At 41.6% G+C, this 21,980-nt stretch overlaps 2 pseudogenes; both read right to left on the bottom strand.

Moving 5' to 3' along the window:
* Positions 1-1,280: 1,280 nt before the first annotated feature.
* On the bottom strand, positions 1,281-11,299 carry LOC116695041 (cytochrome P450 2J2-like; annotated as a pseudogene).
* Positions 11,300-14,577: 3,278 nt separating this feature from the next.
* On the bottom strand, positions 14,578-21,949 carry LOC116695042 (cytochrome P450 2J2-like; annotated as a pseudogene).
* Between the last annotated feature and the right edge of the window lie 31 nt (positions 21,950-21,980).

Below are 21,980 nucleotides of genomic sequence, written 5' to 3'. Positions count from 1 at the left end.
ACAAAGACCAATTTTGAAGTCAATCTGATGAAATCTCTAGGAGGAGTTCTTTAAAGTATAGCACCTTGACTTTTAGGCCTACTTCCTATTGCCACTAGGTAGCGCTATGATTTGAAGTAAATATCGGCCTTTGGACACTTATGAATCCTGAAAAGTTTCGAGCCAATTGGACAATGTACACTCAAGTTACACCCACTTCCTGTTTCAATGGCAAAACGAACAAAATGGCCGCCCCGCCACAGCCAGGCCCTATGACAACAAAAAATTATTTTTATGACTTTTCATCTTTACTGTCTTAAGATAGGAGCGACCACATTTGAAGTTGATTGGATGAAATCTCCAGGAGATTGTTAGAGTACAACATGTGGAAATGGCAAAAATCGCACAAATTTCTAACTTTCAATTCAAAATGGCGGACTTCCTGCTGGGTTTAGGGTATGTCTTGACGTGATACATACGTGTACCAAGTTTTGTTAGTCTACGTTAAAAGTACTGCAGGGGCTTTAACTTTGCAGGGGGCGCTAGTGAGCCATTTTTGTGCACCTATTCCCGAAACCCTTAGAATATGTAAATTTTCACCAGGCTTGATGTGACCGCCAATTTCAGTGAGTTTTTGAGTATGATAAGCCCCTCATTTGCCAGAAGAAGGAATAATAATATTGTGGACTAATTATGGGAAGAGAAACCCTATCTTTATGACATTAGGACCCAGGCATATTCCAACCGTAACAGCAAAATGCAAGCAATTAAACACATCTCGAAGAAACTGGGAACCTCTGGTGAGTAGCCTACCTAATATTAACCTTGTTACTGTTAGACTAGCTTCTAGCAACATTATTTTACTGTATTTCAGGCTAAGCAACGTTAACGGTATTCTATAGTGCGCCCTCGTTTAGAAGAAGTTGGTTTCAGGCCGCTTGAAAACGGGTTTTCTACTTTGTTTCAGCAGTTTAGGAGTGGTTTATCTTTGTAATCATAATAACATAGAACCAGTGCATGTTGGGAAGCAGGAAGTAAGGTATGTAACTAATGTGATCTCACTCTGTAGCTAAAACAGAGACCCAAACACAGGGCGAAAACAGAATCTGCAGCAATGTGCAGTACAAAAAAAAGTGTTTCTGAAAATGAAACCATGTAAACCTATTCTGGTAAAACTTCAAAATACAATCATGAATCTTAAAATGAAAATAATATGGGCGTTTTAAAGCTCACTGCCATTATCTTTTAGCTCTGTTTGCCTTTTCAAACGATACCCTAAATATGGTGAATGGACAACTCTGTAACACAACCAAAATCATTTATTGATTTAAGAACAGAATAAAACATTGTCATTGCAAGACTTGATTGAATACATGACTGATTGGTCAATCACTACATTCTGTGGTCTGCTATTTTAGCAAATTTCGCAAAATTTGTTCTCTCGTTATCATCTCTTTAGAACCCCAGGGTCATGCAGGACCCCGACACAAAGCCGAGGAGTCTTGAATCAGACTGAAGGTTAATACTGATTTTAAAAATACTTACTTGTTAAAAATCTATGCCTTTAGATGAAGATACATGGTTATGTACTATCTTTGCAACAGAATACATTTTTGATTGAGTAGCAACAAAATCAAAGAGGCTAATATGAATAACATGCTTAGTTAATGTGAAGCTATTACATGACATCATGTTCTAATGGATACATGAGTATATATTATGGTTTTCTGTTGCTCCATGCTGATTAATTATCTACTCAGAAAAACATTATAACACTTAATGGATCAACAGTTTATGAACGTTAGAGGCCATGAACGTCCACACAGGTGTTTTCAGTTTGGCTGATTTGACGTCTTCCCAGGACTGTGTGTGTCTGCATAGACTGATTGATTGGCATCTTCCTGAGTCTCCTGTTAGTCCTGTGAATTTTGTTGTACCTGTTAGAACTGGACATTCCTTCTTATTAAAGCTCCATGTCATGGTTGGGGTCCAGCTGGCCGTGAGTAATTTTCCCTGCATTTTTCTCCTGTTCTGTTTTCTGTTTTGTTTCTCCCTTTTCCTCCCCCTCGCCTGTCTGAAGCCAGCTGATTGCCTACACCTGCCGCCAGTCTGCCAGCAGTAATCATCTCCTCCACACCTGCTAATCATCACCTGCTCCCGCCGATCACACCTGCCTGCAATCACCGCATCAGAGATAACTCTGAATTTCTTTGTGTTTTTCTTGTGCTTTCCTCGTGTTCTATTCATGAGCTTACCTTCCCTGTGCTCTCCTTTCCAGTTATCCACTCCTCTGGTCAGCTGGCTTAAGACCCTGGACCCTCTCCCTCGGCGCCCCCTCCTCTCCTCCACTCTTCGCATCAACATCTGCTCTCTGACCGCTATTCACCAGCCTCCCATCCTCTCCTCTGCTCCCCTGTGTGCCGGTGTCTCCTCCCCGGTCCCCCGCCACTCCTCTCAGTTCCCGATCCCTCACCTGTGCTCCGGTCCTCCGCTCCAGTGCTCCATCGTCCGCCTCCTACCTCACTCCCCTTCCCTCTCTTTTCCCCTACACAACCTAAATAAATCTGCCTTTGTGAGCTGTGTATCTGAGTCTGCCCTTCTGTCCCGTAACACTCCAGCCCACATTCAAACTGAGCAAAGGTCTAATCAACCAGAATAAGTGAAATTATCTGAGATAAAAGCTTGTCAGACAAGGTTTGGTCAATATTGTATCAGTACAAGTATGTTGTAGAACAGCGGATGTTTTTTGGTTTGTTTACCCTCTGACCTGGATAACTGCAAATCTCTTTATTTTTTATCCTTATGTTTTTGGTGGGGAGTGTCTATATTTTATGCAAACTACTTTTCAGTGGTGAGTCAGATATGTAATTTTGAGTATTGTTGTCTAAGAGTTATTTGATGCTTTGTGCTACTGTAATGCAGGGATGAGAAAATGTGGGGCCAAATCAGCGAGGGATAGCTAGCACCCTGAACTCCTCAGGGGAATGGGTGAAGCCCATTACACCTTCCAAGTTGGGCATTTCTCCAAGAACAGGGGAGAAGGTGAAATGTTGGAGGAGAGATGTGAAGATAAGAAACAGCTCCATTCTGGCCAGGTGCTCCCCTAAACACACACGTTTACCTGTGAGGAAACAGTTGACAGCAGCTTTAGGTTACCAGTCTACATCTATATTCTCATGAACTACTGTATGTTGGCAGTAATTCCTGTCAGCTAAACTGTATCACTGAAAGAGGAGGAGTATCTGGCAAACCTGCTGAAAATGGTAAGAAGGCGTCTCTTCTACGGAACCGGCCCTCTGAATCCAAGAAATGCTCCGGATTGAAGATATCTGGGGTCGCCCACTCATTCTTATCAAACAGCACAGATGCAAGATTTGTACTTACAGTTGTGCCCTGGAAAAATAAGCATAAGGGGTTGATATCAGCTGTGTATTAATATTTACAAATTAACAGCCTTGTTTCAACAAACTGGGTTTTTGGGTCTTGGTAAAAATAGTCCCTACTTTGGGTATTAAGTATCCTCCAAACGTACGTCTTTACTGGCCATTTGGGGAACCCCAGGGGAAATATATTTCCCATCCTTTGAGTCTCATGGATGACAGCGTCAGTGTAAGGCAGGTTGGGTCTGTCGGCTAGGGTGGGCTGACGAGACTGTCCGATTACTCTGTCTATCTCTGCCTGGACTTTTTCTGAATTAGGAAGCAGAGTCATTACACATTATACACTTGAAATAACACAACACCATCTATAATATTCATGAGAATACTCATGTGCCTATTGTGATGAATAAATTACTGACCCTGTATTTCTGGGTAGTGCATCATGTATACGAGGGCCCAGCGTAAAGTGGTGGCAGAAGTTTCTGTACCAGCCTCCATCAGGTCGAGGAGGCATATCAGCAGGGTTTCAACGTTGAAGCCAGCATGGGGATCCTCTTTTTTCTGTCAATGACATCATACATTGTGCTGTGGATTGCGTCCTCCTCCACTATTTACTGCTATTTCGAGATTGGAATAGCAGTACAAAAAAAATCTGTCCATGGCTAGTATAAACAGGAGAAATGATTACAGCAAGCAAAAACCAAGTTTCTTATTTTTTTTAAACTATTTTTACTGTACGGGGGTGGATTTGTTTTAACCATTTAATGAATATTCAGGCCTAAAGAATATAAAGGACATTCTACTTTGAGACAGGTTAGCTGCAGGAGGTGAGTGTAGACTGTAGGCTTCATTCAGCCGGGTGACGTCACAGAGACAACGTCCATATTTTATGCAGTCAATGCCAAAAACGGGATCATATGGGAGCCTGCCAATTGTTCCAAGACAAATGTGAACAATTGTAAAGCTATCCTTTGCAAGGATTCCGTTGAGCTTTACTAAAATGTGGAAATATCTTACCTTCTTCATTTCTGACAGGTATGCATCAATATAATCACGAGGGTCATCAGGGTTCCACTCCTCCTGGTGCTTCTCTACTTCCTTTTGCAGGAAAATCAGGATCTCCTTGTAGTTGGCATGTACAGTCTGGTGAGGTCCTGGCAGGTACTTCAGCAAGCCCGGGAAGGCATCATACAGCTGTCAACGGGACAAACTCAGATCAGCTATCTACCAACAGCACAGTTTGTTGTATGATCACAACATGGTAGTTGAGTAAGATCAGGAATTACCTGAGTCTGAGGAGAGCCAGCGAGAAAAATGGCCTCGTTGTCCAACTCCAGAAACCTCCGATGGCTCTGATCACTGTATTCAAAGCGATGTCCGAAGACCACAGACGAGATGATGTTACCCACTCCATTTGTTATAATGTAGTGGGGGTTGAATGGTCTTCCTGGAAAAACAGTAAGTTAAATTCAATTCAAGTAATGATATTACATTAGGAGGTAAAATCATTCAAGTGAAATAACAGATGTATCTCTACTTACCTTGTTCCTCTTTAAAGGCTTCACAGAGGAAGTTGTTTTCCATTTCAATGTATTTTTCCAGTGACCTCTGGCCCTCTCCAAAGTAACGCAGGTGAGTGTTGGCAAACTTCCTCTGCTTCTTCCACAGGTAACCATTGCTTAAAGCTATTCCTGTGGGAATGTAATATAACATTTTTAACAAACAAACATGTAAGGTTAGAAGTTAATAATTTCTGAGCACATACGTTGAAAATAAGGAGTTATTGTTACTTCTAATTTGGTAGTGTGCTGCATTTAGTGCATCCTTGCACGGTGGGACAAGGCCCAGGTAGACGTGGAAAGATCAACACTATTCTGAATCGACAATATACTTTGTCCCATGTAAGTTGTCTGACTAAGCTATGTTTTTTAGTTAAATCCTTTAACACAGCATAAAGATATTCAGTTTTGGGACAGAGCTTAGTACAGCAAAATACATTTTCTATACCATGCTCTCAACATAGAAATAGAATGGACAATGAACTGTCGTAGTCAGTTGATGAGTAAAAAAAATAGGCGATTGTTGTAAGTTGATATTTGCGTACACACCGCCGCCGACTTGAGCTGCAAAGAAGCTCTGGCTGGCGGCCCTGTGAAGGACGCTTGTCAAAAAGTACGGGGAAGCTTTTTTTTTACACTTTAGCCACTCTGAAGTGGCAGTGTTTTATTTCCGACTATGGGAGACGCACACATATATAATGAAAGAATTTGTATTGTTATAATCGCAGCGGTGTCTGTTAGCAGTTAGCTCACTCCTTAGCTGCTAAGCCGCAGCAGCGTGCAGGCAGAGCAAGCAGCCGCCAGACTAACCTAGTGAGCCGTGCAGGACTTCACTGTGAGCGGACCGTTTAGAGACGATGTGATCAGCAAGTAACGTTAGCTAGTCCCTATACACAAACAATGTTATATCATAAACAATAGGTAACCCAGCAACGGCGATTATAAGCTTGTCCTCAGGTTTTGGTAGGAACGAAAGTTTATATTGTATGTTTCTCCGGAATCAGCCCGCGTGAAGGACGTCTATATTCCGTTTGGTTGCTGCCGTTAGCCTCTGCTTGCCTCTGAAGCGTGTCATAGCACATTACCATAAAGTTAAAAAATGTTAACTTTCTGATTGACGCTCAAAACGCAAAGCTGACAGATTTGCCGCTTATTGCAGCTGAGAGAAGCCGGCTTCCACTGAAAATGAATGACTTCTGGTAATTTTAGATGCTCAAGTCGGTGACGGTGTGTACCTACAGTTAGACTACTTTGCCAAGAGTGAGTGTCAACTTCCGAGACAATTTAGCTAGCCAGCTTGTCCGTCTCCAGAGTGGCGGAGAGGCGTAGGGACCCCAGCGGTGTTGCTTGCTGTTTAGCTTGCATTTATACATACATGTATAAATGGCCGCCACTCTGACAAGCGACTTACAATTGCTATAGATATCAGAGGTCACACACCTCTGTAGGAACTATGGGTTAAATGTCTTGCTCAGGGACACATTGGTTGATGTCGCAGTGGGAATTCAACCCAGATATCCCAAACCAAAGGCACATGTCATATCCACTGCCATGACCGTCCAGCTATTATGATTTGAATGGGAATGTTCATCATACTCTCTTTCTATTTCTATGGCTTGTATTTCTCACTTATTTGTTCACATTTACTCACCAAGCCCCTTGAAGACAACATGGAAGAGAGGGACAATAGGTCGATCACCAAAGCTGTCTAGCTGGTTAACAAGAGCCTCTTTGACCATCTTGTATCCTGAAATAAACACCATCCTTTCACTGCCTCTCCTCAAGCTGAACACTGGACCGTACTCCTGAGAAAGCTGCATTTCAAACCAAATTACGTTCATAAGTGGGAATGTTTCACAAAGACTTTTGTATTCATTCTATATATGAACTATATTGAATTGAAATAAAGGCTTTTTTTTTAGGTGAAATGCTTTAAAAAAGTAGACAATTTCAACAACACTTTTAACAAAATAAAATAAAAAATAACTACCGGTATAACTGTAAAGTTAAACAGCCCCTGCACAAAAGGTTGGACTTTTCATGCTTATATAATACTGATTCGGTCATCTGGTAAGGATGCCTCCTGGGAACCTCCCTAGGGAGGTTTCATGGTACATCCACCTGGGAGGAGGCCTTGGGAAGACCCAGGACTAAGTGGGGAGATATTTTCCAACTTGGCCTGGGAACATCTCGGGATCCCCCAGTCGGAGCTGGGTGATGTATTTCAGGAAAGGGAAGTTTGGGGTCTCTTGCTGGAGCTGCTGCCCCCACGCCCGATACCGGATAAGCGGATGAAGATGAATGGAATAAATATTCAGTGATTTGGCTGGTCTTCATTTTAATTGGGGGTATCTGCAAATATAGGCTACAATAAGTAAAGAACTTACAGTATATTTCATATAATGTGTAACGTTACCTTGTTCATCTTTGTTTTTAGTTGCTAAAAACAAACAGTACATTGCTTAGTTTCCACTCTCGCTGTAAAAAGCCGTGCAGCTTCAGGTTTATGGACACGCTCTGCTGTCGACATGCTGCGGCAAATGTGTTGCGTTTAAACTTTAAGCTCCGTGTATTTCTGCAGATTTGGGTTTCCACCTCAGATGTAGAGCAGCGTACAGCCACATCTCTAAACTTTGTCTCATCCAGAGACCAGAGACGTAAACAGGGCTCTGTGTCTGAGAGGTCTGAGCTCTACCGTATCAGCAGAGCAATCACATACTGCACAGCAGGCTATGTGCAGGTAGATTATTTTCTGAAATATAGTGACTTTGTTCTTGTAATAGCCAAGTATAACTTTATTTTTCTCAAAATATCACGACTCCTCCAAACCTCAGAGAACACAGATGGTATGAGTTATATTTTGAATGCGCACAAAGTTTTGGACATGAGCAGAAATCTTGCTCAAACATCTAAAATATTACAGTTCAGTCCAGTTTATTAATAAATTAAAATGAATAATGAAGCATTGAGGTGAATAATTGTCGTGCACATTTAAGGAGGTTACATCCCCAACAAAAGATGCAAAAGAGGGAAGAATAAATGATGTCTATGCTGAGTCAGATATAATTACATAGTAAGGTAGAGATCTATAGGATAATCAATACAAAGCCTTATTGCAATGTATTCCAAATATGTTTTTATATTTTTATTGTAATGTTTCCCTTTACAAAGATATTTCAGGCATATTGATTCAGAAAAAGATTGAAATATGTGCATACAAATTCACCAAAATGCAGGAAATTAAGTATTTAATGCTAAAAAAACAATTCTAGGGGTGGACCCCGCATCAGAAACTGTCCCTGATTCTCTTAAACCAAGATCATTTTCTTGTTTAAAAAGATGTTTACATATTTGCCAACAAATATTTTCAATATCTGTTCAATTCCATACATTTTCAAAGAGTACAATCCGTTTCCTACCTGTTAACATTAGCCTACATGTAAAAAATAATAATAAAGTAAGTGCATTGTAAAGTATTTCTCTTTGTTGGAATAACTAATCAACCCTACACATTAATGGAAAAAGAACCCAATTTGGTGTAAAAACACATGAAGTCGTTTTATGACACAATTTTAAATAATGACCATTCACCGTAAAGAAGGGCTCCCCCTCCCTACAAAAGCCAATTTAACCACTGGTACTATATAATATATGTATACATGCATACATATGTACATATGTGCATAAAATTGCATGTATCAATGAAGATTAATAAACAGTAGACCTAAGGCAATTAGTGTAAATGATCCAGTAGATGGCGCCAATGTTCAATCAATGTTAGAGTTAAAATGCATTCTTCAACAGTACAGGTCACATAAGCTGATGATGAGGAACTAGAATTTAATTTATCGTATTATTTTTATACTGTCAGTACTTTTAAAGCAACTTGTATAATGGATAAAGGGTCAGGTGCATTGAATGAATTGAAATACATTTAAACCTATAGGCTAACTGTATATTGATTGACTGGAATTCACTAAATAAGTTTTGTCTGGCGACGACGCTTAGGTTTGGCGGTGTACTTCTCAACTACGATGCAGGCTACGCGGCGATGGTGTGGTCAATCCACACGTTAGACTCTTCGGTAGGTTACCGTGGAACCACTCGCCATAAACGGACACCGCCTGGCTGGATCCCACCGTCCTGAACAGCGGGCTGGGTCTAACATTAGCCGTCCGCTGACCCAGAACATAAATGTAGGCTATTCGTTTTAAAATGGTAACATAGACGTAATGAGTGGCACATAAGTAACATGGCATTTTATTTTGTTTGAGTTTTCACTCTTCCAGTGGGGCAAGTACATTTCTCTTCCACTTGCCAACAAAAAGTTAATGTCGAGCCCTGACTGCATTATTTACCCATAGCCTATAAGTCAACTTTTGGCTAGAGTGAATGAATATGCAGTTAAATCAAGATGGCAGTAGATAAGAAACACACAGAGTTGCAATGTAATGGTGTTATTATTATTCATTATCCCTATCATGTTGACAAGGTTACTTACATAGTAAAATTGCCTAAAGATTCTCAGGCTGCCAACTTTTCCCCAAACCTTGGAGTGAGATTTGGGGGGCCAACCCATATTTTGCCACGTACAAAGCAATTTCTTTGGGTCTTTATCCTTTAGGGTTTAAATTGGGATTGTTATATGTGGGGGGATGGAGCTCTCCCTAGGGGGTCTGGGGGTATGCCCCCCCAGGGAAAGAATTTGAAAAATAACCATTAAATGGCATATTCTTGAGAGTTTTTTGCAGAAAAAATGGAGAAATCAAGTCTTACATGATATGTGCAAAACTGTAGGATTAAGAACCTTTGCATTGTTTGTAGTATCAACAGGTTTTAGGGCATTCAGCATTTACATTATTAACTTCTTATGATATAAACTGACCCACACATGTGCCAAACATAATGAACCACATGAAGAGACAGTAGCATATGTCAGCAACAGCTGAGAAGATTTGGGTCTGTGGTGAACAGGTCCAGGGGGTCCCTGGTGTAGGGACCAGGGACCCAAAGTTAAATTAATGTTGAGGATCAACTTAGACCACTGAAATTCTAAAGAATGAGACCACTGAGTTGCATAAGTTCTATTCCTTTAACCTTTGTGCCAATGTTCAGTAATGTTTGGCCCTCATCCTCTGGCCCACCTTACTGGATTTACTTTTTTGTGAAAATAAAGACTATTTGTTCATTTTAAAAACATCAAATTAATTATTTACAGTTACATTTAGAGATGCACAGAGGTTAGAGATGCACAATAGTGGCCCAACGTTGCAGTATCGTATTTATATATAGATATATATATATATATAGATATATAGATTATAGATATTATAGTATATAGTAGCTCAGATGTGTTTCACCAGTTTTCTGCTCATATTTACAACTTTGTGCACATTCAAATTATAACTCCTCCCATCTCTGTTGTCCGAGATGTGAGAGTTGTAATATAGTCTGCTGTGCATGTCATTGCTCCGCTGATATGGTAGATCTCATTCAGACCGTCTGACAGACTCAGAGGCCCTTTGGGTCTCTGGTCTCTGACAGAGTTTAGAGGTGGTCCGTACGCTGCTCTTTATCGGAGGTCTACGCATGGATGCAACGCGTCACTGCCCACAGCAGAGCGAGTCAACTATAATGAACTGAAGTTGCTACGCTACCAGCCGCGCTGCTCACCTCCATCTTTACAGAGAGGTGGACACGAAGCGACGGATGGTCTGTGATAATCAGAGCTCATACCTGAAGCGCCGGTCGGGTCTGTGATCCTCAGAGCTCATACCTGAAGCCGGTGAAATGCACCTGGGATGGCTCGTGAAAAAAAGGGTTCTCATTTTGCGACAATTTGAAAATTCCACAGACAGGGAGCGCTCTTGAACCCACTCACAGTCTCTGAAAGCACAACTAGTCGATCACAAGTGGCTCAACAGGTAAAAACATAGATAAACTCATCTTTCATAAATTTGACCAACTGGGCTGACACTTCATCGTGAGAAATCGGGGGTGTGGCGTGTGCGCGTGTGAAACCAGTCAAATGCGTGTGTCTCACGGCCAATGCGTGAGAGTTGGCAGCCCTGGATTCTGCAACTCTACCTTTCTTAAGTGATATAAAATAAAGCGGTAGGGGTCACCTCACCTTTTCCATTGTTTTGAAATCAACTCCTGTGAAGACATTTCCAAGAAAAGGCACAGCCCAGGGTCCAGGTGGAAAGCTCTGTGGCCTCCAGTTTCTGACCACATCTGTCAGGAGTAACACTACAAAGCTCAACAACAGCCAACCAGTAAAGTCCAAATATTCAAAGAGTGCATGAAAAATCATGATTAGTGTATTTCAAAGGCCCTCTGTAAAATCACTGTGCTCCTGCAAAACCAGCCACAAACCAGGAAATATTATGTAATATTATGTAACACTGGTGCCCTCCTGGGGGCCTCTGAACTGAAAAACAAGGCTGGAACTTGAAGTCTTCGCATGTGCGCTGTGTGCTATGGAAAGAAGCAGTGCTGGGAGTAACGCGTTACCTGGTAACGCGATACAATCATTGTAACGCAAGTTACAACGCATTTAACATTTTAGACATGTTTTTTTTTTTTAATTCACCAACATCGCTAAACATTTCTTCCCAGGAAAAAACCGTGACAAACATGTTTTGCTCTAGCGTCTCACGATCATCTCAGTAAGCTAGCAAGAGTACACAACAGACAACTTCCGTGTATGCAACTTCAAAATAAAAGCACTTCCTGTGACGGTTCGCAGTAAATCTAAATTAGATTAGATTAGATTAGATTAATTACACTTTATTTATCCCACGACGGGGAAATTCTGTCGTTACAAGTAGCAGCATAGCAGCAACAGCAAAAAACAGAAAAACAAAACAATAACACCACAAACAAGTAAGCACGAAAGAAATACAAGGCAAGAAAAACAGGCAAGAAATAGACAATGAAAATATGGTATACTGAGTAAGTAAAATGCGTCAAACAAAAGGAATTTTAAAAAGTGCGGTTGCCATATAAGAGAAAAAAATATTGCGGTGTAAAGGACGTTAAAAAATTAAGTTAAGTTTTAATGTTTTTAGAGCAAAGAAGCAAAGCGGTGTATTAAAATTTTTTAAATGAACCAAATATTGAAAAAAAGTACTTGAATAAAAAAAAAAAAATCCAATATTAAAGATAAAAAAGAAAGTGTGTGGAGGATGGGAGAAAAAAAGGAACAAAACACAACACTATCAGGAGGCAGGGTTTTAGAGTTGACAGCGGCCGGGTGAAGGACCTGCGGGACCTTCCTTCTTACACGTGGGTGTATCAGTTGCTGCTGAAGACTGTCAGGGACCCCAAAAGTGGGTTTTAGGGGGGAGAGGTTGTCCATGAGGGTCCGTTGGCTAAATCCTCCCCTCCCCTTTCCCCTAGGGGGGCCGAGGACAGTCCAGGACAGAGCTCGTCTCCCGGGTCAGTTATTTAGTCGCTCCCGTCCCTGAGCGCCCCCCCCCCAGCGACCACAGCGTAGAGGTGGCAAAGGGCCCCCACGAGTCTAGAAAGGGGGAGGGGGAAATCCACCACTCCAAAGGCCGGTCTCCCCACAGATGGAGGGGGACTCTGGCCCTTTTTGTAGAGTGCGGGGTTTTCAGCCGTTTGTTTTGTTTTGGAAAACCCCGGAATTTTTAGCTCTCCACTACACAAGTCCACCCTGGAGCTCACCCGGGGAAAGGGGGATGTTTTTCCTTGAATCGATATCCTCCTTTTTTTTTGCTGGTGTTAAACTGACGGTTGAGCCCCACCAGCTACAAGTCCCTTTATAAAAGACCTGTTTTCAGATCGTTCCCCTAGGACAAACCAACAAAAGGGGGGTTCAAGGGAATTTTTGGTGTGGCAGGGGGGGGGTTTTGTGTGAAATCGAGGTGTAGAGGGTGAAAAGGAAGGGGGAAGCACCGTACCCTGAGGGGCACCTGTGACTGCAGTGCACCACGTCAGACACACAGTGATGGAGCCTCACATACTGTGGTCGTTGGTGAGGTGCGTTAGTCCATGCAGCCAGATGTTGGTCCACTCCGGCACTCTCCATCTTCACTCTGGGGAAAGCGAAGGCTGGGATGGTGTTAAAAGCACTGGGAAGTCGAAGAACATGACTCTCACAGTGCCCGCTGTCCCAGGTGAGAAGCCGATCTGTGGCAGCAGGTAGTCACTGCGTCGTCCACTCCAATCCCAGGCTGGAAAGCAAACTGCGGGGGTCCAGCTGTGTGCCCACCAGGGTCGCAGGTGAGCCGGGGATGATCCCCATGGTCTTCATCAGGGAAAGTCAGGGCAACGGGCCTGAAGTGGTTTGGCCCCTTGGGTCGCAGTGACTTTGGTACGGGACCACACAGGAGGTTCCCAGGGCTGGGACCTTCTCCAGGCTCAGGCTCAGGTTGAATAGTGCCTGAACACACCACAGAGCTGGCCCAGCACAGTCCTGGGGGAGACTTGGGTGATGCGTCCGGGCCCGGGCCTTCCTTGCCTTGAGCTTCTTCAGTTGACTTTCACCTGATCATCTGTATGGAGAAGTGGGTGGAGGATGACTGGGGTGTGTGGAGGGGTGGAGGTGGGGGTCTCAGGGAGGGGGAGAGGGGGGGGTGAACTGATGGCGGGGAGAGGGGGAGGAGGGGCGGTGGGTTCATTGCTGATCGGGTCGTTGAAGGTGGCAGGCTGAGGAGGGGGGGGGGGGAGGAGGAGAAGGCCAGGAGGTTGTGAAAGAGGGGGCTGGGGGGTGTGAAGAGGGAGCGGGGAGGCAGAGTCAACTCTGTTAAAAAACAGATTCAGCTCATCTGCCCAGTCCTTGTCTCCTCCGGCTTGGCTTCTTCCCACCGCTTTGCCGTGGCCGGAGATGTTCTGCAGCCTCTCCAGACGTCCTAGCATTGTTCTGCTCCAAACTCTTTTCTAATTTCCTCCGTAATGACCTTCCCCTCCTGATCCTGAGTCTGAGTTCCTTCTGGACTCTGCGCAGCTCCTCTCTGTCCCCTGATGCAAAAACCCTCGTCTTCTCATTTAGCAGAGCTTTTATCTCAGAAGTCACCCAGGGTTTGTTGTTGGGAAACACGGACCAACTTGGAGGGCACAGTGTTCCCACACAGAAGTTGATATAGTCTGTGATGCATTGTGTCTGCTGTCATGTCGGTGCCGTGGGGGGTTGCAGAGTGCTTCCAGTCTGTAATTTCAAAGCAGTCCCTGAGCCTATCACTTGCCTCCTCAGACACTGCTTCACAAGCCTTCACAGGTTGTTGTTTGATCACCACAGGGGTGGTTAAATTACTGTTAACGAATAAGCTTGTGTACTTTTTAACATTCAGCTGTAAATCAAGTACTGTACTAATGTAAATAGTGAGTTTTATTCACACTATGATTGGCCATTTCCTTAAACTGTTTTAAACTAAACAACATAAAGTCTTATTCAAGTGCTTTAAACAAAATTTGCGTAACCTACTTCAATACAACTTTAAAGTACTTTTGAGTATTTTATTTTCTCATACTTGCCAACTGTACATTTTATTTATCTATTTTTATAGCTTTACTTTGCATATTCATATGAAATATACAAAATATTATGACTAATCTATGATGTATTAAAGTGGATAAAGAGGGGACTTTTTTGATCAGGTGGTTAAATTTACTATCTATGTGAATGGACAACTCTGTAACACAACCAAAATCATTTATTGATTTAAGAACAGAATAAAACATTGTCATTGCAAGATTTATTGAATACATGACTGACTGGTCAATCACTACATTCTGTGGTCTGCTATTTTAGCAAATCTCGCAAAATTTGCTCGCTCTACATCATCCCTTTAGAACCCCAGGGTCATGCAGGACCCCGACACAAAGCCGAGGAGTCTTGAATCAGACTGAAGGTTAATACTGATTTTAAAAATACTTACTTGTTAAAAATCTATGCCTTTAGATGAAGATACATGGTTATGTACTATCTTTGCAACAGAATACATTTTTGATTGAGTAGCAACAAAATCAAAGAGGCTAATATGAATAACATGCTTAGGTAATGTGAAGCTATTACGTGACATCATGTTCTAATGGATACATGAGTATATATTATGTTTTCCTGTTGCTCCATGCTGATTAATTATCTACTCAGAAAAACATTATAACACTTAATGGATCAACAGCTTATGAACGTTAGAGGCCATGAACGTCCACACAGGTGTTTTCAGTTTGGCTGATTTGACGTCTTCCCAGGACTGTGTGTGTCTGCATAGACTGATTGATTGGCATCTTCCTGAGTCTCCTGTTAGTCCTGTGAGTTTTGTTGTACCTGTTAGAACTGGACATTCCTTCTTATTAAAACTCCAGCCCACATTCAAACTGAGCAAAGGTCTAATCAGCCAGAATAACTGAAATCACCTGAGATATTATCTGATATTATCTGAGATAAAAGCTTGTCAGACAAGGTTTGGTCAATGTTGCATCAGTACAAGTATGTTGTAGAACAGCGGATGTTTTTTGGTTTGTTTACCCTCTGACCTGGATAACTGTGAATCTCTTCTTTATTTTTTATATTTATTTATTTTGGTGGGGAATGTCTATATTTTATGCAAACTACTTTTCAGTGGTGAGTCAGATATGTAATCTTGAGTATTGTTGTCTAGGAGGTATTTGATGCTTTATGCTACTGTAATGCAGGGATGAGAAAATGTGGGGCCAAATCAGCGAGGGATAGCTAGCACCCTGAACTCCTCAGGGGAATGGGTGAAGCCCATTACACCTTCCACGTTGGGCATTTCTCCAAGAACAGGGGAGAAGGTGAAATGTTGGAGGAGAGATGTGAAGATAAGAAACAGCTCCATTCTGGCCAGGTGCTCCCCTAAACACACACGTTTTCCTGTGAGGAAACAGTTGACAGCAGCTTTAGGTTACCAGTCTACATCTATACCCTCATGAACTACTGTATGTTGGCAGTAATTCCTGTCAGCTAAACTGTATCACTGAAAGAGGAGGAGTATCTGGCAAACCTGCTGAAAATGGTAAGAAGGCGTCTCTTCTACGGAACCGGCCCTCTGAATCCAAGAAATGTTCTGGATTGAAGATATCTGGGGTCGCCCACTCATTCTTATCAAACAGCACAGATGCAAGATTTGTACTTACAGTTGTGCCCTGGAAAAATAAGCATAAGGGGTTGATATCAGCTGTGTATTAATAATTTACAAATTACAGCTTGTCAAGACTGGGTGAGTCTGGTAAATAGTCCCTACTTTGGGTATTAAGTATCCTCCAAGCGTAGCGTCTTTACTGGCCATTTTGGGGAACCCCAGGGGAACTATATTTCCCATCCTTTGAGTCTCATGGATGACAGCGTCAGTGTAAGGCAGGTTGGGTCTGTCGGCTAGGGTGGGCTGACGAGACTGTCCGATTACTCTGTCTATCTCTGCCTGACTTTTATCTGAATTAGGAGCAGAGTCATTAACACTTATACACTTGAAATAACCAACACCATCTATAATATCATGAGAATACTCATGTTTCCTATGTGTGATGATAAATTACGGACCCTGTATTTCTGGGTAGTGCATCATGTATACGAGGGCCCACGTAAAGTGGTGCAACTTTCTGTACATCCTCCATCAGGTTCGAGGAGGCATATCAGCAGGGTTTCAACGTTAAAACCACATGGGATCCTCTTTTTTCTGTCAATGACCATCCATTGTGCTGTGGATTGCGTCCTCCTCCACTATTTACTGCTATTTCGAATTGGAATAGCGTAAAAAAAATCTGTCCATGGCTGATAAACAGAGAAATGATTACAGCAAGCAAAACAGTTTCTTATTTTTTTAAACTATTTTTACTGTACGGGGTGGATTTGTTTTAACCATTATGATATTCAGCCTAAAAATATAAAGGACATTCTACCTTTGAGACAGGTTAGCTGCAGGAGGTGATTGTAGACTGTAGGCTACATTCACCGGTGACTCACAGAGACTACGTCCATATTTTATGCAGTCAATGCCAAAAACGGGATCATAGGGGGCCTGCCACTGGTTCCAGACAAATGTGAACATTGGTAAAGCTATCCTTTGCAAGGATTCCGTTGAGCTTTACTAAAATGTGAAATATCTTACCTTCTTCATTTCGACAGGTATGCATCAATATAATCACGAGGGTCACAGGGTTCCACTCCTCCTGGTGCTTCTCTACTTCCTTTTGCAGGAAATCAGGATCTCCTGTTAGTTGGCATGTACAGTCTGGTGAGTCCTGGCAGGTACTTCAGCAAGCCCGGAGAGCATCATCGCTGTCAACGGGACAACTCAGATCAGCTATCTACCAACAGCACAGTTTGTTGTATGATCACAAATGGTATTTTAGTAAGATCAGGAATTACCTGTCTGAGCAGAGCCAGGAGAAAAATTGCCTCGTTGTCCACCTCCAGAAACCTCCGATAGCTCTGATCACTGTATTCAAAGCGATGTCCGAAGAACACAGACGAGATGATGTTACCCACATCCATTGTTATAATTAGTGGGGGTTGAATGGTCTTCCTGGAAAACACGTAAGTTAAATTCAATAAAGTATGATATCCATTAGGATGTAAATCATTCAGTGAAATAACAGATGTATCTCTATTGCCTTGTTTCCTCTTTAAAGGCTTCACAGAGGAAGTGTTTCCTTTCATGTATTTTTCCAGTACCTCTGGCCCTCTCCAAGTAACGCAGGTGAGTGTTAGCAAACTTCCTCTGCTTCTTCCACAGGTAACCACTGCTCAAAGCTATTCCTGTGGGAATGTAATATAACATTTTTTAACAAAGCAATCATGTAGTGTTAGAAGTCGATCATTTCTGAGCACATACGTACATTGAAAATAAGGAGTTATTGTCACTTCTAATTTGGTAGTGTGCTGCATTTAATGGATCCTTGCACGGTGGGACAATATACTTTGTCCCGTGTAAGTTGTCTGACTAAGCTATGCTTTTTGGTTAAATCCTTTAACACAGCATAAAGATATTCAGTTTTGGGACAGAACTTAATACAGCAAAATACATTTTCTGTACCATGCTCTCAACATAGATAAAGAATGGACAATGAACTGTTTGTTGTAGTCAGTTGCTGAGTTAAAAAAGAAAATGGCGATTGTTGTATGTTGTTAGTTAGTTACCGTGCGTACACACCGCCGCTGACTTGAGCTGCAAAGAAGCTCTGGCTGGCTGCCCTGTGAAGGACGCTTCCTCATTACCATAAAATTGAAAAATGTTAACTTTCGTATTAACGCTCAGCACACAAAGTTGACATATTTGTTGCTCATTGCAGCTGATTGAAGCCGGCTTCCATGGAAAATGAATGTCTTCCGGTAATTTTAGAAGCTCAAGTCGACCGATTTGAGCTGCAAAAAAGCTCTGGCCATCCCGCCAAGGACGCTTGTCAAAAAATACGGGGAAGCTTTTTGTTGCATTGGCCTCTCTGACGTGGCGGCGTTCTCTGTTCGACCGGGAGAAGATCACGCAGCCACGGCACGGCCAATACACGGACACTGACACCTTTTATAAATTACATTTATAATGACAGAAGATGTATTGTTAATTTGTCGCAGCGGAGTCTGTTAGCAGTTAGCTTGCTCGTTAGCTGAGCCGTAGCGGCGTGCAGGCAGAGCGAGCATCCGCCAGACTAATCTAGTGACTCGTGCAGGACTTCACTGTGAGCGGACCATTAGAGATGATGTGACCCGCAGATAACGTTACCTGGTCCCTATGTACAAACAACATTGTATTATAAACAATAGGTAACCCAGCAACGGCGATTATGAACTTGTCCTCAGCATTAATGTTTTGGCAGGAATGAAAGTTTACATCGTATGTTTCTCCGGGATCACCCAGCGCGAGGACGTCTATATTCCGATTGGCGGCTGGCGTTAGCCGCTGCTGTCCGCTTTCAGAAAGCACCACCTTCTATCTACACCTTAGTTGAAAAATTTCAACTTTCTGATTGACGTTTAACGCGACGCTGACAGATTTGCCGCTCCTTGCAGCTGAGAGAAGCCGGCTTCCATTAAAAAATGAATGACTTCTGGTAACTTTAGACGCTCAAGTCGGTGGTGGAGTGAACGTCCGGTTCGACTTCTTCGCCAAGAGTGAGTGTAAACTTCCAAGACAAATTAGCTAGCCAGCTTGTCCGTCTCCAGAGTGGAGGGGAGGGGTAGGGACCCCAGCTCTGTTGCTTGCTGTTTAGCTAGCTATAGCTAACTAGTGGACAGCTGGCTAGTCATGCTTTAGCCATGCTTTATTAATACACTGGTTAAAGTATGCTCTGCTCGTTTTGGTTTTCTGCAAAACCCCATCCTCAGTGAGTCCACAATTTTCCACTACTGAAGTTAACCCGCAACGGTCACAGCTTTTTTGCAATGTACATATACATGTATAAATGGCCGCACTCCGACATTACATGTCGTTTAGATGACACTTTTATCCAAAGCAACTTACAATTGCTATATGGAGCAGAGGTCGCACTCCTCTGGAGCAACTATGGGTTAAGTGTCTTGCTTAGGGACACGTTGGTTGATATCGCAGTGGGAATCAAACCCAGATATCCCACGCCAAAGGCGCGTGTCATGAATGGGAATGTTCATTATACTCTCTATTTCTATGGCTTGTATTTCTCACTCATTTGTTCACATTTACTCACCAAGCCCCTTGTAGACCACATGGAAGAGAGGGACAATAGGTCGATCACCAAAGCTGTCTAGCTGGTTAACAAGAGCCTCTTTGACCATCTTGTATCCTGAAATAAACACCATCCTTTCACTGCCTCTCCTCAAGCTGAACACTGGACCGTACTCCTGAGAAAGCTGCATTTTAAAACAAATTACGTTCATAAGTGGGAATGTTTCACAAAGACTTTGGTATTCATTGTATATATTAACTAATACGAATTGAAATTAAGTCCTTTTTTTACGGTGAATTGCTTAAAAAGAGTAGACAATTTCAACAACATGGAAAATAACTACCGGTATAACTGTAAAGTTAAAGTTTAACAGCCACTAGCAACCACTGCAAAAGGTTGGACTTGCATTCTTATATAATACTGTTAGTTTCATCTTGTACCAACTGTTCCTGTGTTGATGCAGTTTTTCTTTGTATATATATGTTTATTCAGAATGTGTGTCCATACAGAATCTACATCAAGGATACAACATTCTTCTTTTTTTCCCTTTTTCTTTCCCTTTTTCCACTCCTTCCCCCCCACCCAAAAAAGAAAGAAAAAAAAAAAAAAAAGAGAATACACCACCCCACCCACTCTCTCTATGCGTAGCAACACACTTAATAACATTATATTTAGCACTATCCATATTCTTAAAAGGTCAGATAAAGGAGTAAAGGATACAACAAAAATATTAGAGGAATTAAAGTTTTTCTGTGTTAAGGGGAGACATCCCAGGCAAAACCATCATTTTTCAATTTTTGTTTTAGGGATATTTAGCTTCTGGATCATGTCTTCTCTTAGACTAAAAAAACAACATTCAAAATACACATTTTGGTGATTGTTTTTCTAACCTTTGTCTATCTGCACCTTAACATTTTTCCAAATTCACCAAAAGTTAGCATTAGACAATGCCTAATTTACATATTTAAACAACAATTCTAAAAAAAATTCTAAAACATAGTTTGTCTTAATTTAAGTAATTAACTGAGGAAGTTCCATGTTGCTATCTGTAATGTCTTGCAAAATGTCAGATATTTTATAATCTATATCTTCAAAGGCCATTTCACACAAGGTTTTTTTCTCAGACTCTGAGCGAGAAATCTCCACTTCAGCAGCACTTACATACACCAAACCTTCCAGTTTCACTCTTATTATCTATATTCTGAAGGGTTTTACAGAGGGGTTCATTCAGATAAGCTATCATTCATAGCCTGATTTGTGTAACATTTTATAACTAAAAACGTGACAAAAAAAAAGATTTTTTTTATGTCTGTTGACACCATTTTCATGCAGTGATAAAAAGAGATACTATATCCAAAATCGCCTCAGTAAAACCCTTTGATTCTAATATGTCAACAAAATAAAAGAATTTTGAACCTTAGTTTTTACAATGTTCAGATTTCACATCTGAAATATGCAAATAAGGGCATAGATAATGAATCATTTCCATATTTAACATAACATTTCAGAAAACTTAATATACAAAGGATAGCTGCCTTAATCATCTGTCCAAGTTTCATGGTGATAGCTATCTATTAGTTATTTAATTGATCCTATTCACGTGGGTTGTCTCCCATTAAATAGGTTTTTATGATTTTTGACAAACTAAATAAAAGAGTAGGCCTACTTATATTCCATTGACCTGCAGTTTGTCACGGATTACATGCCATGTTCTGAGCTTTGTAAATTATTTTATGTTGCTAATGTGCTTTTCAAACTCACATACCCTATTTAAGTTCTGTTTGTCAAAAACCTTTATGGCCGCTTATGGCTATAACTGATTTAGTGGTGTTTGTAATTGTCACTGTTATTTGTGACTTAAAGTCATTTTCCATGGTGCATTAGGGCTTGACATTAACTTTATGAGGCACTTTGGGGTAAAATGAATGAATATTGTATGCACTGGAATCATTATGGCAGTAGATGAGAAAACCCTTAAGAGTTGCAATGTAATGGTGTTATTATTACTCATTATACCGATCGTGTTGACAAGGTTACTTTACATAAGTAAAATTGCTACAATATTAAAGATCAACTCTTCTCCACCATTCTTAAATCTAAGTAATATAAAGTAAAGCGGTAGGGGTCACCTCACCTTTTCCATTGTTTTGAAATCAACTCCTGTGAAGACATTTCCAAGAAAAGGCACAGCCCAGGGTCCAGGTGGAAAGCTCTGTGGCCTCCAGTTTCTGACCACATCTGTCAGGAGTAACACTACAAAGCTCAACAACAGCCAACCAGTAAAGTCCAAATATTCAAAGAGTGCATGAAAAATCATGATTAGTGTATTTCAAAAGGCCCTCTGTAAAATCACTGTGCTCCTAACCAGCCACAACCAGGAAATATTATGTAATATTATGTAACACTGGTGCCCTCTGGGGCCTCTGAACTGAAAAAC

The sequence above is a fragment of the Etheostoma spectabile genome, chromosome 9 (genome assembly GCF_008692095.1).
Source record: "Etheostoma spectabile isolate EspeVRDwgs_2016 chromosome 9, UIUC_Espe_1.0, whole genome shotgun sequence".
NCBI lineage: Eukaryota > Metazoa > Chordata > Actinopteri > Perciformes > Percidae > Etheostoma > Etheostoma spectabile.
The sequence above is the reverse complement of the archived record's forward strand: the minus strand, read 5'-3'. Positions and strand labels throughout refer to the sequence as shown.